This window comes from Lepidochelys olivacea, assembly GCF_965140295.1.
Source record: "Lepidochelys olivacea isolate rLepOli2 genome assembly, chromosome: 9".
NCBI classification, from domain to species: domain Eukaryota; kingdom Metazoa; phylum Chordata; order Testudines; family Cheloniidae; genus Lepidochelys; species Lepidochelys olivacea.
In genome coordinates, this window is record NC_140419.1 from 103,449,303 (window position 1) to 103,474,439 (window position 25,137).

The 25,137-nt window shown below is 46.4% G+C and overlaps 1 pseudogene across 2 annotated transcripts in view; it reads left to right on the forward strand.

The window, feature by feature from the left end:
* Positions 1-2,514: 2,514 nt before the first annotated feature.
* Positions 2,515-25,137, forward strand: part of LOC311525929 (rho-related GTP-binding protein RhoG pseudogene) — a 36,630-nt pseudogene continuing 14,007 nt past the window's right edge. The window contains exon 1 of one of the 2 annotated variants that reach the window (XR_014714719.1): positions 2,515-2,646. The product of XR_014714719.1 is annotated as a rho-related GTP-binding protein RhoG pseudogene (transcript). The remainder of the gene's footprint in view (positions 2,647-25,137) is intronic. The other variant, XR_014714720.1, reaches the window with a different exon arrangement.

Sequence of the window (25,137 nt, forward strand, 5' to 3'; positions counted from 1 at the left end):
TGTAGGGGATGGATGCTCCACCAGACAAACATCCTCATTTGGGAGGATTTTGATGGTATAACTGGTCCTGATGTTTGGGGGCTTCTGCCACCCCTTCCCCTGGCTGTCCCATGCTTCTTCCAGTACATCCTCAGCCTCCCCAGACCTGGTTAGACTCTGCTTTTTGGGTCACTGTGGCTAAGGATTCTTTGGATTCCTGGTTTCCCTCTTTACGGCACCTCCCTGCAACACGTACTCTGCACCAAGTATGCTTCTTTGGCTTCCCTGCCTCAGCCCGGCTTGCCTTGTATCCAGGCACCCCTCCAGGGAAGGGCTCCCTTCCAACTGGTGCTGGCTTTGATCCTTTTTGTCAAGGCTTTAGTGATTAGCACATTGTTCAGTCTCACAGACCTAGCCCTGCACACCACAAGGCCCCTCAGTACAATGGGGCCAGGGCCAAGTAGAGTCAAACAAGGTACCTGAGAAACAGGCTCTTTCACATGGTGTGGAGCAGCCAGGAGCACAATAAAGCTACAGAGCTAAGAACTTTATTAGTAGTAACCTGGAGTGACACAGATAACCTGCTGAGGGCATGAGCCCAGGAGCATGAACAAGAAGTGCCTGCTGGCACATCTCCCCTCTGAACTCCAGGAACACCCTTCCCAAATTACCACCATTTCTACTAAGAGAGGTGAACAGAGAATAGTTCAACATGATCTAACTATAAACCTTCCCTAGAGGACAAGACCGCCTGCCTGAACCTCTGAGCTTGCTGAGATAGTTATTCTGTCTCATGTTCAATGGCCCTCTGGTAACTGAATGTGCTGCTATCTTCTTGGATTGTCACTCTTCTTCTTTTTTTAACACTCTAGTCCTTTTCCTTCTGTTTGACTTTAATCTTGTCCTCTCACTTTTCATAAATTCCCAAGGCAGAGGGGACCATTGTGATCATCTAGGCCAGTGGTTCTCAACCTATTTACCATTGTGAGCTGCATTCACACAATATATACACTACCTGTATGGCCCTGAGGATGTCACATGGGCTGGAGCTGTGTGCTGATTGGGCTACGGGTTGAGAACCACTGATCTAATCTTACCTGTATAAGACATGGCATAGGCAACCATTGGAGACAGGACACCTGGACCTTGGGGCTGAACCAGCCTGTCAATTCCAAAAACCTATGAGATGGGACGTATGCTTTTATGTTAAATGCTGTTCATTTTGTTTCCTCATCTACCTACGTTCCCTCACCCATCCCTCACCCCTTGGTTTGAGTTTAAACATCTTCTGCATTGTTTCATTTCTTGCAGTAGTTTAACACAGAATTATGTTTTCTTAAAAAAATATAAAGAATTTTTTAAAGAAAAAACTTTAAAGTTTGGGCCCAAATTACTTCTGGCCTTTGTAAAAAATATGTGGTCACTGGGAGCTAGCTAAGTACTGAATCTCTTCCTATGGGTCCTGCAGTGCCTCTTGCCTTCTCTTTTTGACTGTAAGCTTTTCTGGATCATGGGGTGTCTTTATACTTGCAATATGCACAACACAAAGCACACTCGTGGTTAAGAAATAATAAATAAGTGAAGTTCTCCACCCAGATACAAGTCACGTCCCTTAACACGTTGGATTCTAGGTCCAAGAGAGTTAAGTCCAAAGCTGACTACAAAGAGATCTCACTAAACTGGGTGACTGAGCAACAAAATGGCAGATGAAAATCAATGTTTATAGGTGCAAAAAAACAACTATAGATCTAACTATACATATAAAATGATGGGTCTAAATTAGCTGTTACAACTAAATAAAAAGATCTTGGAGTCACTGGGGCCAGTTCTCTGAAAACATCTGCTTAATGTGCAGCGGCAGCCAAAAAAGCGAACAAGGTAGGTAAGGAAAGGAAAGGAAAGGGCTAGGTAAGACTGAAAGGAAAGGGCTAGGTAAGACTGAAAGGAAAGGGCTAGGTAAGACTGAAAATATCATAATACGTCCGTAGAGATCCATGTGCACCCACCCTTGGAATACTGCGGGCAGTGCTGGTTGCCCCAGCTCAGAAAGACGCATTTGAATTGCAGAAAGCACAAGGCAGGGCAAGGACAGGGCTGGATCGCTGGTCTGGTCACGCCTGCGGAAGCACCTGGCACTGGCCACGGGCGGAAGGCAGGACGCTGGGCTGGACGGGCATTGCTCTGACCCAGCCTGGCCGCTCTGGTCACATGTCCCCTCTGGGCCGGCTTCCCCTGCGTGCAGCGCCGAGCGCACAGGGCGGGAGGGCAGGCTGCATGGACCTGGGCTGCCCTGGGGAGCCATCGCGCTGCCCCGGAGAACGCCGGGCCCGGGAGAGCAGGCGCGGCGCGGCGCCTGTGGGTGCCCAGCGCGCCCAGGGTCGCCAAGCCTGCCCCCGATTTGCGGCCCCCAGGCCGGTTGGGGCGGAGTCATGGCGACCCCAGCCTCGCTCGGGGGAGGAGCTAGCTCGCCCTGAGGGACTAGATCTCCCAGAGGACACCGCGCTCGTAGGCGCACATGCGCAGTATGGGGGCCGAGGGGCGCGCACGCGCGGGGCGAGTCCCGGGGCGGGTCCCTGGAGGTTGCTCTTCTCGTACCGGTCGTTCCGGCTGAGGGCCCGCTCGGCAGAGGAGCCTGCGGCGACTGCGGCCTCCACCGGCCGACGCGAGGTGAGCGCGGAGCCAGCTCCCCGGGGCGCCCTGGCCGCAGCCTGGCCCTCTGTCCCGGAGCCCCGCCGGGGCGGCTGCGGGCCGGTGTCTCGGCGGCGCGCCCGTCTGGCGCGCGGGGAGGCTGCGCGGGGCCCCGGCAGGGGCAAGGCCGCGGCGGGAAGCTGGCGCGCTGCGTCCATCTTGGGCACCTCACGGCCCCCGGGCCTCTCCCCACGCCCTGGGCGCAGGGCCGGGCCTCCCGACGGGGGCTGAGCCCGAGGCCGGCTGTCCTGAGTACCGGGCTCGAGCCGTCGCCTCAGGGCGGGCCCGGGGCAGGCTCGTGGCGATTCCCGTCGGGCCTGGGCCTGGGCCTGGGCCTGGCCTGCTGCCGCCTTCTCCGTGACGGGACCCAGGTGAAGCGGCTCCCCAAAGCATCGCGTCGCTGCCCAGAACACCCTCCGCGGTTCTTGCCTTCCCGCGCGAAGCAGGAGGCCTTGTGTGCGCCACCGTTTTATTTTGGATAGTGTGTTTCGTTCCTCCCTCTCTCCGAATGCCTGAGTTAATTTCCTTGCCAATTTAGCGTTTCTTTTCCTCACTTTCAAGGAACTGCCCACCTTAAAGAACTGGCCGTCTCTACTGGTCCCCTTCTGTCTTTTCGTGCTTTGTGCTCAGTGCCTCTCCACTAAGGAGCTCACCCTCATTTGGTTTGTTATCTTTATATAAGATGTTTCTTCACAGATGTTTCTCTTTCCCCACTGCCCTTCCCCATTAAACTTCTTTGATTTTTTTGTAAGGCAGATGTTCTCCCAATGACTCCCTTAAGATGCTCCTCTTATTGTGTGTGGTGAGGATTCTGTAGTCTTCACCTTTCCTGGCTATCTCTTGGGTAGAGAGGCTTCACAGAGCTACCCATTTTTGAGGTCTTGGCAGCTGGGAGTGGCATGAGAAGACTGTTTTGATTTGCAGTCACCTCTGCCCCATTTACACTTTGGCTTCTCTCAGGGAGTATCTGTTGTGCCTGCAGATGTCCATAGCTTTCCTAGCAAGCAGCCAGAGTCTTACTGTGCTCTGCAGAATTTTGAATAGCACTCTGAAGCTGATCAGAGTTATGCACAGTATATCACACCATTAATGCTGCTGCTTGGTAAAGTGGTGGGCTGCAGTTGTGGTCCTGGTGCTGTCTGCCTTCCTGAGTCTTCTGACAATGTAACATGAAGATAAGACACATGTGATCTTTATAACCTCAAAACCTATCTCTTTCTTATGTAAAATTGTATATTTTGTAGAAAACAATGGCTTGGGCCTCCCATAGTTAAAGTAGAAAGCTTCCGTTTGTCACTAGCAAGTGAAATTTTCAAGTCCTGATCTAGGGGAAATATTTACAGTTGGTGGCGCTGGCAGGCTGTCATTTTCTCCTCAGAGGTTTGTCATTCTCCCTCTAAGCTACTTACTGCAGCAACAGCAGAACAGATACCCTTAATTCTGTTAAGTCATATCCCAAACTTAATGCCTCAAGGAGGGGAATCAACAAGAACATCACAAACCAATCCATGAATACATTATTGGATATCCTAAATGTATTAGCCAAGAGGAAGTGTGAGGCCTCATTTGGGGAGAAGAACAGCCTATATTATGGGCAGCACTAACTGCGCAATAGTTAGGGTTGCAGCATGATCTCTATTAAAAACTGAATTCTGTAGTTGCTTTAAAGTTAATATCCACAGTGTGATTGATTTAAAGTGGAATGCCAGTTTTCCCCATTTTAAAATGATAAAACTTCCTCACCTCTTCCTTACAACACCTCTATGAGGATAAATTTAATTGTTTTTGAGGTGCTCTGATACTACAGTGAGGGATGATGTATAAGCACCTAGATCAGTGGCACTCTTTTGAGCTGTCCCTCTCCCCTCAACACACACACAAGTTTTAGTATCCTGTTTTGGCTCAAAGGGGCCTGACAGCCTTCTTTTTAACTCTGAGATGGATTGGCAGGGTGCACTGATGAGCCAATTTTTGTCCTCTCTTGGAGGAGAGGGAGAGGCTATCCCACTTTCACAGTCATCCTCTGCTCTGGGGAGGTGCTGTCTGAGAGCATGTGGGCACACTAACCAGTGTTTCTGCTTTAATTAATGGACAGTATTGACCATGCTTCAATTATTGCTGGAGCCATGTTACCACCCTTTGCTGCAGTCCTGTCCTGGAGCCAACTTACATTGTAAACTAACTATAATCACCTTCCATGGGGAAGATTTTGTGGGAAGTTTACTCTCTGATCCTAAAACCTATGAATCTGCTATAGGTAGATATGAGGAAGGATTAAGAATGTGAAACAACATGAACAATGGCATAGTTTTGAATTCCAGCATGCATCTGCATGCTCTACAGCTGTATTCACAGTTAGGTATAACTTTATTGAATGGTGGAAGAATTAGTTGGAGCATCTTGGCAGAGCATTTTGGCAGAGCTTTTGCTGTGATATGAAGAGAGGTGCATGTATACCTTCAGAGATCAAGTATAACTCGTTTCAGTGCTGAATCTTGTCTGTCTGTAGAGGTGAACAAGTGTCTTACCTTGAGGTTGTCAGCAGTCTGGTTGCATACATTAAAGTGGTCTCCGTGGTTTAGTGAGGGCTAAGTGAAGCATCGCTAACAAGACAGGATTAATAGTTATGAAAAAACAAATCTAATGAGAATTCAGCAACTCACAACTCGAGCATTTCTTTAGAAGGCAAAGTACCACAAGAAGTGAGTAAATTCGCATATCTTGGCAGTAGCATGGAAGCCGGTGGGGATGTCCAGATGGAAATAATGTCACCAATTACCAAGCAACAGCTGCATTTATCACCTTAACAAGATTTGGTTATTGAAAATCTACGCTTGATTAACTATGACTCTTCAACTCAAATGTTATTTCCAGCTAACATATGGAGGTCAAAACCAGAAATCCACCTAAGGTACAGACAGGCATCTAAGGGCTGTCCAAAAGAGAGTCATGTATTAGGAGGATTTACTATGGCTGTATTTCTGCAGTTTAGGCTAATAATTCATACTTCAAAATGAATGTGCAGGTATCCTAATGGGGAGGGCAGGTGTTCCTGAAATATCAAGTTAACTCTGTATTTCCTGGCCTTCATAAGCTTGATTTGATTATCTTGTAATGATAACACTTCTCAAGGGTATGTGAGGAGACCTCATCTGAATGTTTCCTGGTTTTTTAATGTTTGATTTTGGGGATTTGAAGTCCCATATTCTGGGGATGGAAGGCATGTTGTACGGCAGCATCACTTAACACTCCATCTTTATGAAAGGTTTGGTGAGTGAATAAAATATGCCCAATATATCAGGAAAGCTCTTGGCAGTATCAGAGGTGCTGAAACTCCCAGAAGAAAGAAGAGCGCTCTGCATCTGTTCACATTTGGAAGGTTATCTTCAGAATTTTAGTGGTTAGAACCTTTATTAATGAAAGGTTAGTTTCTGCAGAAATTAATGGCATAGACACTCCAGCTTGTCAGTGAAAAATTCTTATGTCACTCATGAGTAGTCAAATAAGACAAGATGTGAAGGAGGAGAAAATAATTAAGGTTATTGAGAAAGTAAAAATAAATGAAGAAAAGAAATTAGACTTTGCTATTTATGAGGCACTCTTGTGGATTATTTTGACATTTCCAGATCTTAGCGTACATGGAGATGGGAGACATGCTGTGATTTCCCCCCCCCCCCCCCCCCCGCAATAAGTGATTTCTGCACTTAAATATCAGTAAGTAGGGAATTGAAGATACTGGAAACAGAGAATACCATATAATTTATATTGGTAAACCCTTTGGTTTTGTCCCTATTCTCTCTCTCTTCCCCGCCCCTCCCCCCATTGGAAGATGTACAGAAAGTGTAAAACATTCCATTAACACCTCCCCACCCCTGCTATATTAAAAGATTATTAAGTTGCAAATGGAATCTCTAATGGTGTAGAAAGCCAAAGTTAAGGTGCCTGAACAACTTCAACTCCACCTCTGGTGCATATGCATTATGATGGGCTCAGATTACATGATCACATAGTAGTTTTCCTAAAAGGCTGCCTCATTCAGTGAAGAGATTAGATATGCTTCATGAATAAGGCAGCTTTTTAATATTTATAGTATCCTCATTGTTCAGTGTGTGGGCCATATTCTTAATGCATTGCTTGCCGTGCAACCCTTGGACTGAATGAGGTGGAGTCTGTAGGTCCCTGTCTCTTTAACAACACGTTATCTGTCCCAGGCTAAGCTGAGTCTGTAAAGCATGAATTCCACAACTCTTTCTTGTGCCACTAACAAAAATCTGTTATGAAGGCGGCAGTTGTCTGGAGCTTGTCTCTTTCAATGTCCAATCTGCACACTGGGTCATGTAGAGGAAAATAGGTGTTCATATAATTAAAAGTTGCATCATAAGGGCATAAGAGGGCAGTATTAAGATTATGCAGACAACATTAAATTTGGCATTTCCAGCCTTTGGCATGCTTTATTTTGCAATATTAATGTTCCTTTGATGTAGTGTTTGGGATGGAATGTCCCATGTTTGCTTTTTTAAAAAAAAACTCTAAAACAATGACATATGCAATTATTTGCTAACCACAAGTTAAATGCACTTTCCTGTACAATCTGGGCACACAATACAATGAAACCAGCATTCTTTTGGAGCCCTGGCTACTTCAACACATTCAGACCATACTTTAAAAGCCTGTACCTTTTAAAAAAATGAAATAAAACTCAGTTTTCTTACTTATATACGAGCAGCTGAAAAGCTGGGTTGTTTCACAAGTGTAATTTGTAAATTAAAAATGACTGAACTCAAATTTGTGTGTCACTTAAGTTTATGGTAAGACTGAGTGGGGGGTGTGTACTGATTTTTATTTTTTTTTTATGATGAATGAAGGGTGTGTGTTGCCATGAGGGGCTGGCTATGTGTTTGGGTTTATTGTGCATACTAATTGTGTTGGTGGTGGTTTGTATCTGGGGGAGGTTGTGCTGGCAGTTGGGCCAAGTGATCAAGCCATCTGTGCAATTGCCCTCATAAATCCAGTGAGACAGTTTTATGCAAATTAGCTGTAGAGTAAGGGTGGTGGTTGGTTATGATATCAGAGGTAACAATGGTCTTATGACTCTTGGTACATCATAAATATGTCTTACTGTAGCTGTATACCGCACAGGTGTAATTTGTAAAGTGAAAATTGAGAACTTAAACTGGATGGTCACAGATGGTGAAACCTAATAATAATTCACCCTGGTGATATTTTGAACATACTTGTAGTTGATTCCGTTGCTTCATGCTGACTCTACAGACATAATAGGCTTCAGAGTGACCCACAGTGACATTCCTGGAATCTTATCTATATAGATGCACAAATCTAATGGAATACTGAGAGACTGTCTCTCCAGTAATACCTTCCACTCAGTTTATATATAGCAGAGAGCGCTTGGAGCACTGGGTCTGGTGCAAAGCCTGAACCAGAGGTTATGAACCAAAGCCAGGCCATCTATTAAAATAGATGCTTACAAATTCACTGTTCGGTATGTGAACTTGGCAAAGTTATTAGTGTACAAGGCACTAGATATTTATGTAAATATATTTTAGAAGGCTAGTATAGCTACACCCCAATCTAGTACAAGATAAGATGGTTTGACAGAACACTGAATAGGGATCTTTTGTCTGAGATATTGGGGATAATGGGAGGTAACAAACAGATGTCATGAAACACATAAGGTGGTTTATTTCAGTTGTTTTTCTAAATGTTGGGGTATCTCACAAAGGTTTATGGTGTGGCTGAGGGGACATCAGAGACTCCTGCTGCTGACTGAGCCACTCCTTGCCATGGGGCACTCATGTTAATGTAGTTGAGCAAGTCATTATGAATGTGCCTTGAGGGCGATAAACCTGACCTAGTGCTTTTGTCACCGAACCATGCCTGTTGCCTTTCTACATTGAGGTCTACTGAATTAGCAGTCTGTGCTCTCTATTAATTCTGAAAACACTGGAGCTCTGAGGACAGAAGCACTGAACAGCTGTAACAGCTTACCAGCCTTAACAGTATTCCACCCTTCTACAAGCACAATACTCATTGCTAATGAAACATGGACAAATTTAGTTTTATTCTGTTAAAGAGCCCTCTGCACATGTGTGAAAGGTGTATTTTTAAAATCCTTATATCTTGGCCATATCAAAATAGATTTTGAGCAGACCTCTTAAAGGTACATTTGTGACTGAACAGTTATGTCCCTGCTATAAACTTTAGGTTTCTTCTGCCTCCCACTGAAGTGCTAGTGATGTTCAGGTAGATCTAACCTTTTTCTAGCAGAAAACTTGTATTTTCCCTGAACAGCCACCCCTTCAAAAACTGAACCGTTTCTATTCAAACTTTTCTTTAAAACTGCTTTTGGAATGACAACAAATGTTAGTCAAAATAATTGACAAAATTGTAAACTTATGAATGTGAGCATATAAAATGGGAATGCTTGGAGAAACTTTAATTGTATATGTTCCACCTATAATTGATATTGGGTCCCTTTTCTAGAGCCTTCTGTCTGAGGATTTCAGCGCTTTAAAAAGTGAATGAATTAAGCCTTGCAGCATCCCTGCGAGACAGTGAAGACTGAACTCCATTTTATGGATGGGGAATAGATGTACAGAGAATTTACGTGACTTGTCTGAGGTCACCCAGGAAATCTGTGGCAGAACTGGAGATGGGTCCTAGGAGTCCTGATTCCTAGTCCTCTGCTTTAGTTACAAAATCATTCTTGCCCCTCAATGCTTGTAAAGGGGCTGTGTGTGTTTGAACATGTGCTACCAACATCATACAGTGGAAATTCATAACCTTACATATAATGTTGCTATTCATATTTCACTATTAGTGACCACCAAGTTATTAGTTCTCAATTGATACCTCACAGGGTATATTTTGTACAAAGATTATTAAAGTGATATGTAGGGTGTGAGTACAGGGGTGCATCCAGTCACAGAAACCCTTTCAGTCTCTCCTTTTTTTTACCCATTGCTTCTTCCTTCCTTCCTTCCTTCAGCTGATAGTGCTCTTCCTGTGCTTCGAGAGCACAGAGGGGAGCTGATCAAAATGATGGCTTTGTAGGACAGATATCATTGTACTGAGTGCCGGGGACTACTTCCACTAAGCCCTCCTCTTCTGCTCACAGGTATCCAAGGCTGCCTGGGGCCCTGCTCAAACTGTTTGAAGGGACTTTAATGAGGACTGCCAAATTTTGCCAGACAAGGTCCTCAAACAACTTTAACTGCATGTTATTTCTGTTCAAAGCCAAACCCCACTATGTTTAAAAAAGTAGGCAACAAGAGCATTGTTGCAAGGGCAGAGCCCAGGAGCAGTAGTAACTCTAGCTACTAAACAAGAGCCAACAAGAACAAATAAGGTAAATCTCCACACTGTGATAGTAAGACTGGAAAAAGGCTAATGTAGTGCTCATCTTTAAAAAAGAGAAGGAGGATCCTGGGAACTACAGGCCAGTCAGCCTCACCTCAGTCCCCAGAAAAATCATGGAGCAGGTCCTCAAGGAATCAATTCTGAAGCACTTAAAGGAGAGGAAAGTGATCAGGAACAGTCAGCATGGATTCACCAAGGGCAAGTCATGCCTGACTAATCTAGTTGCCTTCTATGACCAGATAACTGGTTCTGTGGATGAAGCGAAAGCAGTGGATGTGTTGTTCCTTGACTTTAGCAAAGTTTTTGACACTGTTTCCCACAGTATTCTTGTCAGCAAGTTAAAGAAGTATGGGCTGGATGAATGCACTATAAGGTGGGTAGAAAGTTGGCTGGATTGTCGGGCTCAACGGGTAGTGATCAATGGCTTCATGTCTAGTTGGCAGCCGGTATCAAGCGGAGTGCCCCAAGGGTCAGTCCTGGGGCTGGTTTTGTTCAATATCTTCATAAATGATCTGGAGGATGGTGTGGATTGTACCTTCAGCAAGTTTGCAGACGACACTAAACTGGGAAGAGTGGTAGATACGCGGGAGGGTAGGGATAGGATACAGAAGGACCTAGACAAATTCGAGGATTGGGCCAAAAGAAATCTGAGGTTCAACAAGGACAAGTGCAGAGTCCTGCACTTAGGATGGAAGAATCCAATGCACCACTACAGACTAGGGACCAAATGGCTAGGCAGCAGTTCTGCAGAAAAGGACCTAGGTGTTACAGTGGACGAGAAGCTGGATCTGAGTCAACAGTGTGCCCTTGTTGCCAAGAAGGCCAATGGCATTTTGGGCTGTATAAGTAGGGACATTGCCAGCAGATCGAGGGACGTGATCGTTCCCCTGTATTCGACATTGGTGAGGCCTCATCTGGAGTACTGTGTCCAATTTTGGGCCCCACACTACAAGAAGGATGTGGAAAAATTGGAGAGAGTCCAGCAGAGGGCAACAAAGATGATTAGGGGGACTGGAATGCATGACTTACAAGGAGAGGCTGAGGGAACTGGGATTGTTTAGTGTGCGGAAGAGAAGAATGAGGGGTGTTTTGATAGCTGCTTTCAACTACCTGAAAGGTGGTTCCAAAGAGGATGGATCTAGACTATTCTCAGTGGTAGCGGATGACAGGACAAGGAATAATGGTCTCAAGTTACAGTGGGGGAAGTTTAGGTTGGATATTAGGAAAAACTTTTTCACTAGGAGGGTGGTGAAACACTGGAATGCATTACCTAGGGAGGTGGTGGAATCTCCTTCCTTAGAAGTTTTTATGGTCAGGCTTGACAAAGCCCTGGCTGGGATGATTTAATTGGGGATTGGTCCTGCTTTGAGCAGGGTATTGGACTAGATGACCTCCTGAGGTCCCTTCCAACCCTGATATTCTAAGATAACCCAGAGCACAGTAATTGGTAAGTTAAAGATTCTCCCTATCCTTTATAATGTCCAGTGCTTTGGGAACCCTGACATATATGAGACCCTTGCTTCTAAAGTGTTAGCTATGACATAGAAAGTGGGAGTTGCTCTTCACCTGAAAGATTACTCAGAACAGCCATAATCTTGGTCAGGGTGGCCCCAGAAACTCTCTACCATTAACTACATATAAAAGGGGCAAGTAAAAAGGCCCATCAGAAAGTGGACAAGAAGTCACAACCTTTTTTTTTTCCCCTTTAAGTTTTCCACACTTTTGTATTTTTCCTCTGATAGAGACTTTCCAAAATCCAGGAAGTATAAAAAGTATGAGGAAAGTCAAGAAAGCGCTGGAAGCACTCAGGTTCATTTTTCCTGAGAGTTGAACTCTCTTGTCTTTAGTGGAGTCAGAGGTGTTGTTTCCCTCTCTCCCCCCAAAGAATATTTCAACAGTGGGGTGAAATTACTCTGATAAGTGACCTGTAACAGCCTGTGGGGACGGGGGAGACACCAGAAAATTCCCATACAGTAGCAAGAAAGAGCAGATTCTCCATATTAATGATTCCATAAAATGTGTAATTAGGTCAGAATGGGAGCATCCTCAAGACAATACTGCAACAAGCAGAGTAAAATTTCATATGTTCCAAAGGAAATACCAAGTTGTAGAGCTGATGCTCAATTGTAAATGGGGAATCATCACTGAGTGGGTGTGTTTCAGGTGGAGTGACACGGATTGTTTCTTGGACCTAAACTGTTTAACACCTTTATCAAAAACTCAGAAGAAAACACAAAATCATGACTAATAAAGTTTGCAGATGACAGAAATAAGGGGAGCGATAAATAATGAAGAGGACAGGTTACTGAGATTCAGAGCGACCTGGATTGCTTGGAAAAGTGCACAAGCAAAATGTGTTTTTAATATGGGTAAATGTATACATCTAGGAAGATGTAATGTTGGCCATACTTCCATATAGGGGACTCTGTCATGGGAAGTAGTGACCCTGATAAAGATTTGGGGATGGAGGGGGGAATAATCAGCTGAACTTGAGCTCCCTGTGTGACACTGTGCCCAAAAGAGCTAATGCAATCCTGGGACGATATGACAGGGTATGGTCCTGCTTCTGTCTCTTTTCAAGCAATAGCCTGCTTAGAGACCTTATTCTGATCAAACACTTCGTGGTTTATTTCACCATATTTCCCTCACCACCTGTACAAAGTCATGCTGCTCTGTATTTTGTGACTGGGTCAGGCCAGATGGCTATAGGAGAGTGATAGAAGGCAGATATATTAGCCCCAGGTTAAGTAGGTCCCTTTTCCCTGGGTAAGGTAACAGGGAAGGTTCCAGAACAATCAGGAACTTTCTGGAAACAATTAAGGCAGGCTGATTAGAAGCTGCCAGAATCAATTAAGACAGGCAAGCTAATCAGGGCACCTGGGTTTAAAAAGGAGCTCACTTCAGTTTGTGGTGCATGCGAGGAGCTGGGAGCAAGATGTGCAAGAAGCTGAGAGTGAGATGGCTTACTACTGGAAGACTGAGAAGTAGAAGCATTATCAGACATCAGGAGGAAGGTCCTGTGGTGAGGATAAAGAAGATGTTGGGAGGCGGCCATGGGGAAGTAGCCCAGGGAGTTGTAGCTGTCATGCAGCTGTTCCAGGAGCCACTGTAGACCGCTGCAATCCACAGGGCCCGGGTTCCCTCCATCCTCCCAACTGCCTATTTGATGCCAGAGGAGTTGACCTGGACTGTGGGTTCCACCAGAGGGGAAGGTCTCTGGCCTGTTCCCTGATCCACTAGGTGGATCAGCAGAGACTGCGGGGATTGTTCTTCTTCCTTTTCCCCATGCTGGCCAGTGATGAGGCTAACTGAGAGAGAGGCAGATTTGAGCCATGAAAATGGTCAGACTGAGGGCTGCTGTGAATCTATGAGGCGAGCAAATCAACCCATAAATGCAGGACCCAGCAAGGCAGAGGAGAAACTTTGTCACAACTGGTGTCAGTGGTGGGATCCGGTGCGCACAGCACAGCAGAAGAAGGAGGGTATGGGGGGGGGAAGGGAGCAGGTGGGGTTTTTTTTGTTTTGGTTTTTTTCCCCCCACCACAATGGAAGACATAGTGCGGGCACTGATTCAAGCCACAGCCGCCCAGCAGGAGGCTACCTGTGTCCAGGCAGCCGCCCAACAGGAGGCAGTGCGGCTGCAGCAGGAGACCAATCACCTGTTGATGGACCAGGCCCCTCAAGACCGTACTGTGTTGCGGGAACTGGTAAGTTAAGTGAAGGCCCTTACGGAGATGAACCATGGCCATGATGGGATGCGGATCATATGGGCCAGCAATTGCCTGCAGAAAATGATGAGGGAGGGTGACATAGAGGCATATCTCCTGGCCTTTGAGAGGACAGTCCTAGTGGAGGCCTGGCCTCGAGATCAGTGGTTTGGCATCCTTGCCCCATTCCTGTGTGGGGAGACCCAGAAGGCCTACTATGATCTGCCTGAAGAAGCTGCAGCAGACTATCCCCAGCTGAAAGCAGAGATCCTGGCCAGATCTGGAGTAATGACCGCAGTGCAGGCCCAGCGGTATCACGAGTGGAGGTACCAGGAAAACAAAACCCCATGGTCCCAATTGTATGACCTCATCCATCTCACACAAAAGTGGTTGCGAACTGAGTCCTGGAGTCCAGAAGAGATACTAGAGGTTCTGGTCATCGACCAATACATGAGGGGACTACCTCCAGACCTTTGCGCCTGGGTAAGCCAGAACGAACCCTCCACCTATGACGAGGTTGTTGCACTGGTAGAGAGGCAAAGGATGGCAAGGGAGCAGACCCGACCAATTAAGGAAGAGGCACCCCGGGTTAAATTGGCAGCACCAAGCCCTAGAGCTTGGGTGTCTGGGCCACCAGGAGAGCACAGGTGGGGGAAAAAAAGGGGGGGGGGGGCCTGAAGGCCCACCAGAAGCCACAAAGAGGAGCACTGAGGGAGAAGAGGATCGTGATGTTAGAAGGCCCAAACCAAGAGACCAGGGAATGCCTAGGGCTCTATACAGATGTTATGCCTGCGGGGAGTGGGGACACATAGCTGCACAGTGTCCCAATGCCAAGGAGCCTATGCAGTGTAACCTGGGGAACTGGGCAGACCCATGCTCCCTAATCCACCTTGTGGGGGTCTCACTAACACCACATATGTACACCAGACCAGTGAAGCTAAATGGGGTAGAGACCACGGCACTGGTTGATTCAGGCAGTGCTATCCTGCTTATCTCGGGGAAGCTCGTGAAGCGTAGTCAGCTGCTGTAGGCTAAATGTACGGGGATAACATGCGTCCATGGGACAGTTAGTTACTATCCCACCATCCCAGTAAAAATTGAAATCCAGGGAAACACTTCTGAGGTAGCAGCAGATGTAGTTCCTAAACTCTCATACCCAGTGCTCATAGGAAGGGACTTCCCTGCTTTTGGAGACTGACTCCCAGTAGAGGGATTGGAGAGAGAGGGGGACCCTGAAATTAGTGAGGTGTCCATAGTAGACTGTCAACCCCCAATCTTCTCTGAAATATCCCCAGATTTGTTCTCCCCTCCCAGACTGGGTAGAAAGACTAAAAGGGAAAGAAGGGCAGCTAAGGCTCTGGGAACCTGAATACTGACCCAAAGCCAGAGGGTCGCTCTCATAGGTAAGCGGACCCAAGCAGCTGAACAGGAGGCCACCCAGGAGGGAGAAGCACCCGAGTCTGACCCCACTCTAATGCCTCTGAACAGAGACTGGTCCCCTAGAACTTGGGCAGATTAGCCGCAGGAGAGGAAATTTTGGACAGGACCAGGCTGAAGACCCAAGGTACGACAATATTAGGAAGGAGGTGACCGAAATAGATGGGGTTCCATAGAATGGAAAACCCAGGGACAATGACCCTGCTTCATAATGAAGAAGGATCTCTTATAACTGGTTGCACCAGTACAGGGACAGAAGGTGCAGCAGATCCTAGTACCTCAAAAACATCAGAATGCTGTATTAAGTCTTGCCCATAGTTATCTTTTTGGGGGGCATTTGGGGGTAGAGAAGACCCTGGCACGGGTCCTATGATGGTTCTTCTGGCCTGGAGTACATGAAGTATGGAGGTACTGTGCATCCTGCCTAGAGTGTCAGTGCACAGTCCCCATCCCCACTTGAGGGCACCTTTAGCACCCCTTCCTATCATAGAGGTCCCCTTCGAGCAAATAGCCATGGACCTGGTGGGACCCCTGGAGAAGACGGCGCAGGGCCACCAATACATACATGTTGTTTTGGACTATGCCACTCGCTACCCAGAAGCTGTCCCCCTGTGGAACACAGCTTCTAAAACGATAGCTAAAGAGCTGGTGGGGATCTCTGCCTGAGTGGGGCTACCAAAGAAGATATTAACAGACCAAGGAACCCCTTCTATGTCGAAGCTAATGAAGGATCTCTGTACACTACTCCATATACATACCCTGAGGACTTTGGTCTATCATCCACAGACCGATGGGCTGGTAGAAAGGTTTAACCGACCCCTCAAGGCTATGATAAGGAAGGTGGTAAGTTGGGATGGGAAGGATTGGGACACCTTACTACCTTACCTTATGTTTGCCATCTGGGAGGTACCTCAGGCTTCAACTGGGTTTTCCCCCTTTCAGTTATTGTACGGGTGCCACCCCCATGGCATACTAGATATCGCAAAAGAAATCTGGGAAGAGGAACCCAATGAGGGGAGAAATATAATTGACCATGTGTTGCAGATGCAAGACCGGATAGCCCAGGTCACCCCTATTGTATGGAAACATTTGGAAAAGGCGCAGGAGGCCCAGCGAATCCATTACAATCACCAGGCAAAAGTCCAACAGTTCCAACCAGGGGATCGGGTGATGGTGTTGGTACCCACAGCAGAAAGCAAGTTTCTGGCCCAATGGCAGGGGGCCTATGAGGTGGTTGAACCTGTGGGGGAAGTAACCTACAAGGTGTGGCAGCCAGGACGCCGAAAACAAGGACAGATTTATCACATTAATCTCTTGAAACCGTGGCACCAGCGAGAGGCATGTGTAGTGGCCCAAGAGGCCCTGATCCAGGGAAATAACCTACATGAGCAGATCAGAATATCCACTGATCTGACACTGAACCAGAATAAGGAGGTAACTGAGATGATCAACTGGTACCAGGACGTGTTTTTAACCAAACCAGGCCGGACCACCGAAACACATCACCACATTGTCACAGATCCTGGGGCAAAGGTAACTTTAAGGCTCTACCGGGTCCCCATGGCAAAAAGGGAGGAGATCAAGGCGGAGGCAAAAAAGATATTGGAACTGGGAGTCAGAGTCCCACAGTCAATGGTCGAGCCTGATTGTGTTGGTGCCCAAACCCGATAGCACCACTAGGTTTTGTAATGACTTTCGCCGGCTGAATGAGAGAGCCAAATTTGATGCATACCCCGTATTGAAGAGTTAGTTGACCGCCTGGACAATGCCTGATTTTTTTGACCACCCTTGATTTAACAAAGGGATACTGGCAGATTCCCCTTGCCAAAGATGCAAAAGAAAAGACTGCATTCTTGACACCAGAGGGTCTGTTTCAATATACTGTTCTTCCTTTTGGATTGCATGGGGCACCTGCCACCTTCCAGCGTCTTAAGGATGATAAGCTCCTGCAGCCCCATACCAGTTATGTAGCTGCATACCTGGATGATGTACTTATCCATACCCCCGACTGGGAGACCCACTTGCGGTTCTGGACACACTAAGACGGGCTGGCCTTACAGCCAATCCAGCCAAGTGTGCTATAGTGCTAGCTGAGGCTAAATACCTTGGCTACATTGTAGGAAGGGGCATGGTCAAGCCCCAGCTGAACAAACTGGAACAAACAAATTGACCCCGGCCAAATCGGGGGGAAAAAGCAAGTCTGGGCATTCCTTGGGGTGGTGGGGTACTACCGGCGATTTATTCCCCATTTCGCTACAAGAGTGAGTCCTCTGACAGACCTGATAAAAGCTAGGGGTCCGGACATGGTGAAGTGGACTGACACTGTGGAGAATGCATTCATGGATCTACGGAGAGCCCTCTGCAGTAACCCTGTGCGTATAGCCTCAGACTTCAACGAAGAATTCATTTTACAAACAGATATATCTGAAGTAGGATTGGGAGTTGTCCTATCACAGATGGTTGGAGACTAAGAACACCCAATGCTCTACCTCAGTAGGAAACTCCTCACAAGAGAGCAGAAGTGTGCCGTGGTTGAGAGAGAGTGCCTTGCTGTGAAATGGGCCATGGAAACACTACATTACCTGCTGGGACCACTGTTTACCCATGTGATCGACCATGAACCCCTCCAATGGATGCAGCGAAATAAAGAGAAGGTTTCTGTCCATACAACCTTTCCAATTCACCATACAACAACAGGCTGGAAGCCACCATGGCAATGCAGATGGTTTGTTATGGGTACACTGCCTGATGTCCCAAGTTGTCCAATCCTGTGGTGTTGAGCAGAGGGGAGGATATGTGACAGGGTCAGCCCAGATGGCTACAGGAGAGTGATAGAAGGGAGATATATTAGCCCCAGGTTAAGTAGGTTCCTTTTCCCTGGGTAAGGTAACAGGGAAGGTTCCGGAACAATCAGGAACTTTCTGGAAACAAGGCAGACAGGTTGATTAGAACACCTGCAGCCAATCAAGAAGCTGCCAGAATCAATTAAGGCAGGCAGGCTAATCAGGGCACCTAGGTTTAAAAAGGAGCTCACTTCAGTTTGTGGTGCATGCGAGGAGCTGGGAGCAAGAGGCACAAGAAGCTGAGAGTGGGAAGCTTAATACTGGAAGCCTGAGAAGTAGAAGCATTATCAGACATCAGGAGGAAGGTCCTGTGGTGAGGATAAAGAAGGTGTTGGGAGGAGGCCACGGGGAAAGTAGCCCAGGGAGTTGTAGCTGTCATGCAGCTGTTCCAGGAGCCACTGTAGACAGCTGCAATCCACAGGGCCCTGGGCTGGAACCCTGAGTAGCAGGCGGGCCCTCAACTCCCTACTTGATGCCGGAGGAGTTGACCTGGACTGTGGGCTCCACCAGAGGGGAAAGTCTCTAGCCTGTTCCCCAATCCATTAGGTGGATCAGCAGAGACTGCGGGGATTGAACAAAACCGGCCCCAGGACCGACCCTTGGGGCACTCCACTTGATACCGGCTCCCAACTAGACATGGAGTCATTGATCACTACCCGTTGAGCCCGACACTCTAGCCAGCTTTCTACCCACCTTATAGTGCATTCATCCAGCCCATACTTCCTTAACTTGCTGACAAGAATACTGTGGGAGACCGTGTCAAAAGCGTTGCTAAAGTCAAGAAACAATACATCCACTGCTTTCCCTTCATCCACAGAACCAGTAATCTCATCATAAAAGGCGATTAGATTAGTCAGGCATGACCTTCCCTTGGTGAATCCATGCTGGCTGTTCCCACTATAAGGTGGGTAGAAAGCTGGCTAGAGTGTCGGGCTCAACGGGTAGTGATCAATGGCTCCGTGTCTAGTTGGCAGCCGGTATCAAGTGGAGTGCCCCAAGGGTCGGTCCTGGGGCCGGTTTTGTTCAATATCTTCAAAAGAAATCTGATGAGGTTCAATAAGGATAAGTGCAGGGTCCTGCACTTAGGATGGAAGAATCCAATGCACCGCTACAGACTAGGGACCGAATGGCTAGGCAGCAGTTCTGCAGAAAAGGACCGAGGGGTGACAGTGGACGAGAAGCTGGATATGAGTCAGCAATGCACCCTTGTTGCCAAGAAGGCCAATGGCATTTTGGGATGTATAAGTAGGGCCATAGCGAGCAGATCGAGGGACGTGATCGTTCCCCTCTATTCAACATTGGTGAGGCCTCATCTGGAGTACTGTGTCCAGTTTTGGGACCCACACTACAAGAAGGATGTGGATAAATTGGAGAGAGTCCAGCGAAGGGCAACAAAAATGATTAGGGGTCTAGAACACATGACTTATGAGGAGAGGCTGAGGGAGCTGGGATTGTTTAGCCTGCAAAAGAGAAGAAGGAGGGGGGATTTGATAGCTGCTTTCAACTACCTGAAAGGGGGTTCCAAAGAGGATGGCTCTAGACTGTTCTCAATGGTAGCAGATGACAGAACGAGGAGTAATGGTCTCAAGTTGCAGTGGGGGAGGTTTAGATTGGATATTAGGAAAAACTTTTTCACTAATAGGGTGGTGAAACACTGGAATGCGTTACCTAGGGAGGTGGTAGAATCTCCTTCCTTAGAGGTTTTTAAGGTCAGGTTTGACAAAGCCCTGGCTGGGATGATTTAACTGGGAATTGGTCCTGCTTCGAGCAGGGGCTTGGACTAGATGACCTTCAGGGGTCCCTTCCAACCCTGATATTCTATGATTCTATGATCACTTTCCTCTCATGCAAGTGCTTCAGGATTGATTCTTTGAGGACCTGCTCCATGATTTTTCCAGGGACTGAGGTGAGGCAAACTGGCCTGTAGTTCCCAGGATCATCCTCCTTCCCTTTTTTAAAGATTGGCACTACATTAGCCTTTTTCCAGTCATCCGGGACTTCCCCGGTTCGCCACGAGTTTTCAAAGATAATGGCCAATGGCTCTGCAATCACAGCCGCCAATTCCTTCAGCACTCTCGGATGCAACTCGTCTGTCCCCATGGACTTGTGCATGTCCAGCTTTTCTAAATAGTCCCTAACCACCTCTTTCTCCACAGAGGGCTGGCCATCTCTTTCCCATTTTGTGATGCCCAGCGCAGCAGTCTGGGAGCTGACCTTGTTAGTGAAGACAGAGGCAAAAAAAGCATTGAGTACATTAGCTTTTTCCACATCCTCTGTCACTAGGTTGCCTCCCTCATTCAGTAAGGGGCCCACACTTTCCTTGGCTTTCTTCTTGTTGCCAACATACCTGAAGAAACCCTTCTTGTTACTCTTGACATCTCTTGCTAGCTGCAGCTCCAGGTGCGATTTGGCCCTCCTGATATCATTCCTACATGCCCGAGCAATATTTTTATACTCTTCCCTGGTCATATGTCCAACCTTCCACTTCTTGTAAGCTTCTTTTTTATGTTTAAGATCCGCTAGGATTTCACTATTAAGCCAAGCTGGTCGCCTGCCATATTTACTATTCTTTTGACTCATCGGGATGGTTTGTCCCTGTAACGTCAACAGGGATTTCTTGAAATACAGCCAGCTCTCCTGGACTCCTTTCCCCTTCAAGTTAGTCCCCCAGGGGATCCTGGCCATCCGTTCCCTGAGGGAGTCGAAGTCTACTTTCCTGAAGTCCAGGGTCCGTATCCTGCTGCTTACCTTTCTTCCCTGCGTCAGGATCCTAAACTCAACCAACTCATGGTCACTGCCTCCCAGATTCCCATCCACTTTTGCTTCCCCCACTAAGTCTACCTGGTTTGTGAGCAGCAGGTCAAGAAAAGCGCCCCCCCAGTTGGCTCCTCTAGCACTTGCGCCAGGAAATTGTCCCCTACGCTTTCCAAAAACTTCCTGGATTGTCTATGCACTGCTGTATTGCTCTCCCAGCAGATATCAGGAAAATTAAAGTCACCCATGAGAATCAGGGCATGCGATCTAGTAGCTTCCGTGAGTTGCCGGAAGAAAGCCTCATCTACCTCATCCCCCTGGTCTGGTGGTCTATAGCAGACTCCCACCACTACATCACTCTTGTTGCACACACTTCTAAACTTAATCCAGAGACACTCAGGTTTTTCTACAGTTTTGTACCGGAGCTCTGAGCAGTCATACTGCTCCCTTACATACAGTGCTACTCCCCCACCTTTTCTGCCCTGCCTGTCCTTCCTGAACAGTTTATAACCATCCATGACAGTACTCCAGTCATGTGAGTTATCCCACCAAGTCTCTGTTATTCCAATCACGTCATAGTTCCTTGACATCACCAGGACCTCCAGTTCTCCCTGCTTGTTTCCAAGGCTTTGTGCATTTGTATATAAGCACTTGAGAGAACCTGTCGATCGCCCCTCATTCCCAGTATGAGGCAGGTGCCCTCCCCTCACAGACATTCCTGCCTGTGCTTCCTCCCGGTATCCCGCTTTCCCACTTACCTCAGGGCTTTGGTCTCCTTCCCCCGGTGAACCTAGTTTAAAGCCCTCCTCACTAGGTTAGCCAGCCTGCTGGCAAAGATGCTCTTCCCTCTCTTCGTAAGATGGAGCCTGTCTCTGCCCAGCACTCCTCCTTCATGGAACACCATCCCATGGTCAAAGAATCCAAAGCCTTCTCTCCGACACCACCTGCGTAGCCATTCGTTGACTTCCACGATTCGACGGTCCCTACCCAGGCCTTTTCCTTCCACGGGGAGGATGGACGAGAACACCACTTGCGCCTCCAACTCCTTTATCCTTCTTCCCAGAGCCACGTAGTCCGCAGTGATCCGCTCAAGGTCATTCTTGGCAGTATCATTGGTGTCCACGTGGAGAAGCAGGAAGGGGTAGCGATTCGAGGGCTTGATGAGTCTCGGCAGTCTCTCCGTCACATCGCGAATCTTAGCCCCTGGCAAGCAGCAGACTTCTCGGTTTTCCCGGTCAGGGCGGCAATTTGTTTTAAAACATGCTGCCTACCAATTTTATTGGGTGACAGTTCTTGTGTTATGTGAAAGGGCAAATAATACTTACTTTTCTTCAGACCACTCATGATTTTATAGCCCTCTATCATATTCCCCCATGTTCTTCTTAGAAAGAGATGACTAGTCCCCAGTCTTTTTACTCTTTCCTCATATGGAAGCTGTTCCATACCCTTAATCATTTTTGTTGCCCTTTTTCTGTACCTTTTTCCAATTTTTCCAATGCATGAAGTATATAAGGTATGTGCATACCATGGATTTATATAGTGGCATTATATTTTCTTTCTTATTTTCTATCCATTTCCTAATGGTTCCTAACATTAACTCTTTTTGACTGTTGCTTCACATTGAGCAGATGGTTTTAGAGAACTATCCATAAAGCCTCCAAGATCTTTCTTGAGTGGTAACAGCTAATTTAGACCCCTTCATTTGTATGTATAGCTGGGATTATTTTTTCGAATATGTTACTTTGCACCAATAAACATTGTATTTCATCTGCCATTTTGTTGCCCACTCACCCCGTTTAGTGAGATGCTTTTGTAACTCTTCAGTCAGCTTTAGACTTAACTATCTTGGTAAACTTTGCCACCTCACTGTTTGTTCCCTTTTCCAGGTCATTTATGAATGTTGAACAGCACAGGCCCTATTACAGATTGTTGGGGAACTGTGAAAACTTACTATTTGTTTATTCCTACCTTTGGGTCTTATCTTTTAACTAGTTACTGACCCATGAGAGGACCTTCCCTCTTATCTCCTGACTGCTTACTTTACTTAAGAGACTTTGAGGGACCTTGTAAAGGCTTTCTGAAAATCCAAGTATACTATATGCACTAGATCACCCTTGCCCACATGCTGGTTGACTCCCTCAGAGAATTCTGATAGATTGGTGAGGCATGATTTTCCTAAACAAAAATCATGTTGGTTCTTCCCCAACATATCGTGTTCATCTGTGTCTGATCATTCTGTTCTTTATTATATCTGCAACCAGTTAGTCTGGTACTGAAGTTACAGTTACTAGCCTGTAACTGCCAGGATCGCCTCTGGTGCCTCTTTTTAAAAAAATTGGCATTATGTTAGCTACCCTCCGGTCATCTGGTAGAGAGGCTGATTTAAGCAATAGGTTATGTACCACAGTTGTTTTGCAGTTTCATATTTGAGTTCCTTCACAACTCCTGTGTGAATACCATTTGGTCCTGGTGACTTATTACTGTTAAATTAAAGTTTGTTCCAAAGGCTCCTCTAGTGACACCTTAATCTGGGATAGTTCCTCAGATGTTTCACCTAAAAAGAATGGCTTGGGTGTGGGAGTCTCCCTGATGTGCTCTGATGTAAAGAATTAATTTAGCTGCTCTGCAATGGGCTTGTCTTCCTGGAGTATTCCTGTAGTACCTTGATCGTCCAGTGACCCCACTGATTGTTTCGCAGGCTTCCTGCTTCTGATGTACTTAAAATTTTTTTTGCAGTTAATTTTTGTCTTGTTAGTTGCTCTTCACGTTCTTTTTTGGCCTGCCTAATTTATACTTTTACACTTGACTTGTCAGAGTTAATGCTCCTTTCTGTTTTCCTCAGTAGGATTTGACTTTTAGTTTTTAAAGTATGCCTTTTTGCTTCTAACAAGAAGTGAGCTTCTTTTACTCTATTTAGCCATGATGGCATTTTTTGGTTCTCTTCTTTTTTTTAAAATTTGGGATATACTTTTAGTATGAGCCTCTATTATAGTGTTTTGAAATAGTTTCCATACAGCTTGCAGGCATTTCACCTTTTGACTATTCTTTTTAACTTCTGTTTAACTAGCATTTTTGTGTAGTAGCATTTAACTTCAAAAAGGGGAACTATGGTCTGTTTCTTTGGTATTTTCCCCCTACAAGGATGTTAAATTTAGTTACGTTATGGTTGTTATTACCAAGCACCTCAGCTATAGTCATCTCTTGGACCAGATCCTGTGCACCACTTTGGACAGAATCAAGAATGGCCTCTCCCCTTGTGGGTCCCAGGACTAGCTTCTCAAGAAGTAGTCATATTCTGCTATTTCTTCCATGTTTTGCAAATTCACTTTTCTCTTTATCCTGGGTGCTAAAGCTCTTGCCCATATTATCTCCCACCTTGATTTTAACTAATTCCTTCCTCTGTCCTTCCAGATGTACACTGCCTGCGCATCTATATTACATCCAAAACATTGCCACCAAAATTACCATTCTACCTTGTAGATCCATACACACTGCCCTCATTGAATCCCTCTATTGGCTCTCATCACTCACTATATTAAATTTAAACTTTCCATCCTTGCCTGGAAAGCCAGGCACAACTGCCCTAGCCTGCATCTTGGATCTCGCTTCATAACTCATACCTCTTTTGCCATGCCAGTGGTGCTAGTCTTAGCTCTAGGCTATATTGTAAACTTATGTCAGAAAATCCACACCCCTGTGCGATGCAGTTATCCTGACCAAACTCCTGGTGTAGACAGTGCTGTGTTAATGGGAGGGCTTCTCCTGTTGACATAGCTACCACCTCTCAAGAAGGTGGAATACCTATACCGACGGGAGAAGCTCTCCTGTCTGCATAGGTAGTGTCTTCACTACAGTGGCACAGCTGTAATTGTGCATCTGCAATGGGGTAAGTATAGACAAGCCCTACATGTCTCCTATTGATTTCTCACATTCTTGTCTCCACATCTTTCATGCTGCCACCTATGCACACACCTTCCTTTCTATCCTGTTCTACTCATTTTCTTCCTTCCTCACTTAAATCTCTCCAAAAGATTCATTTTGAGGGCCACCAAAGCAAATAAATATCTAAGATGAATCCCCTCGTCTGGGTCCCTCTGTCCCTCTTCTCTTTTTGACTGTAAGATTTTCTGGACTGTGAAGTGTCTTCATACTTCTATCATGTACAGCACCATGCACACTCATGGTTAAGAAATAATAAGAGAAATGAAATTACCCAGGTAGAAGTCACTTCCCTTGACAAGTTGGATTCTGGGTTCCTGATGTGTGAAGGTTTTGAGTGTTTGGAGGGTTTTGTTGGAGTCCTGCAAACCCTCCACAAGGAAATGATTGTATAGTTAAATCAGTGATACTCA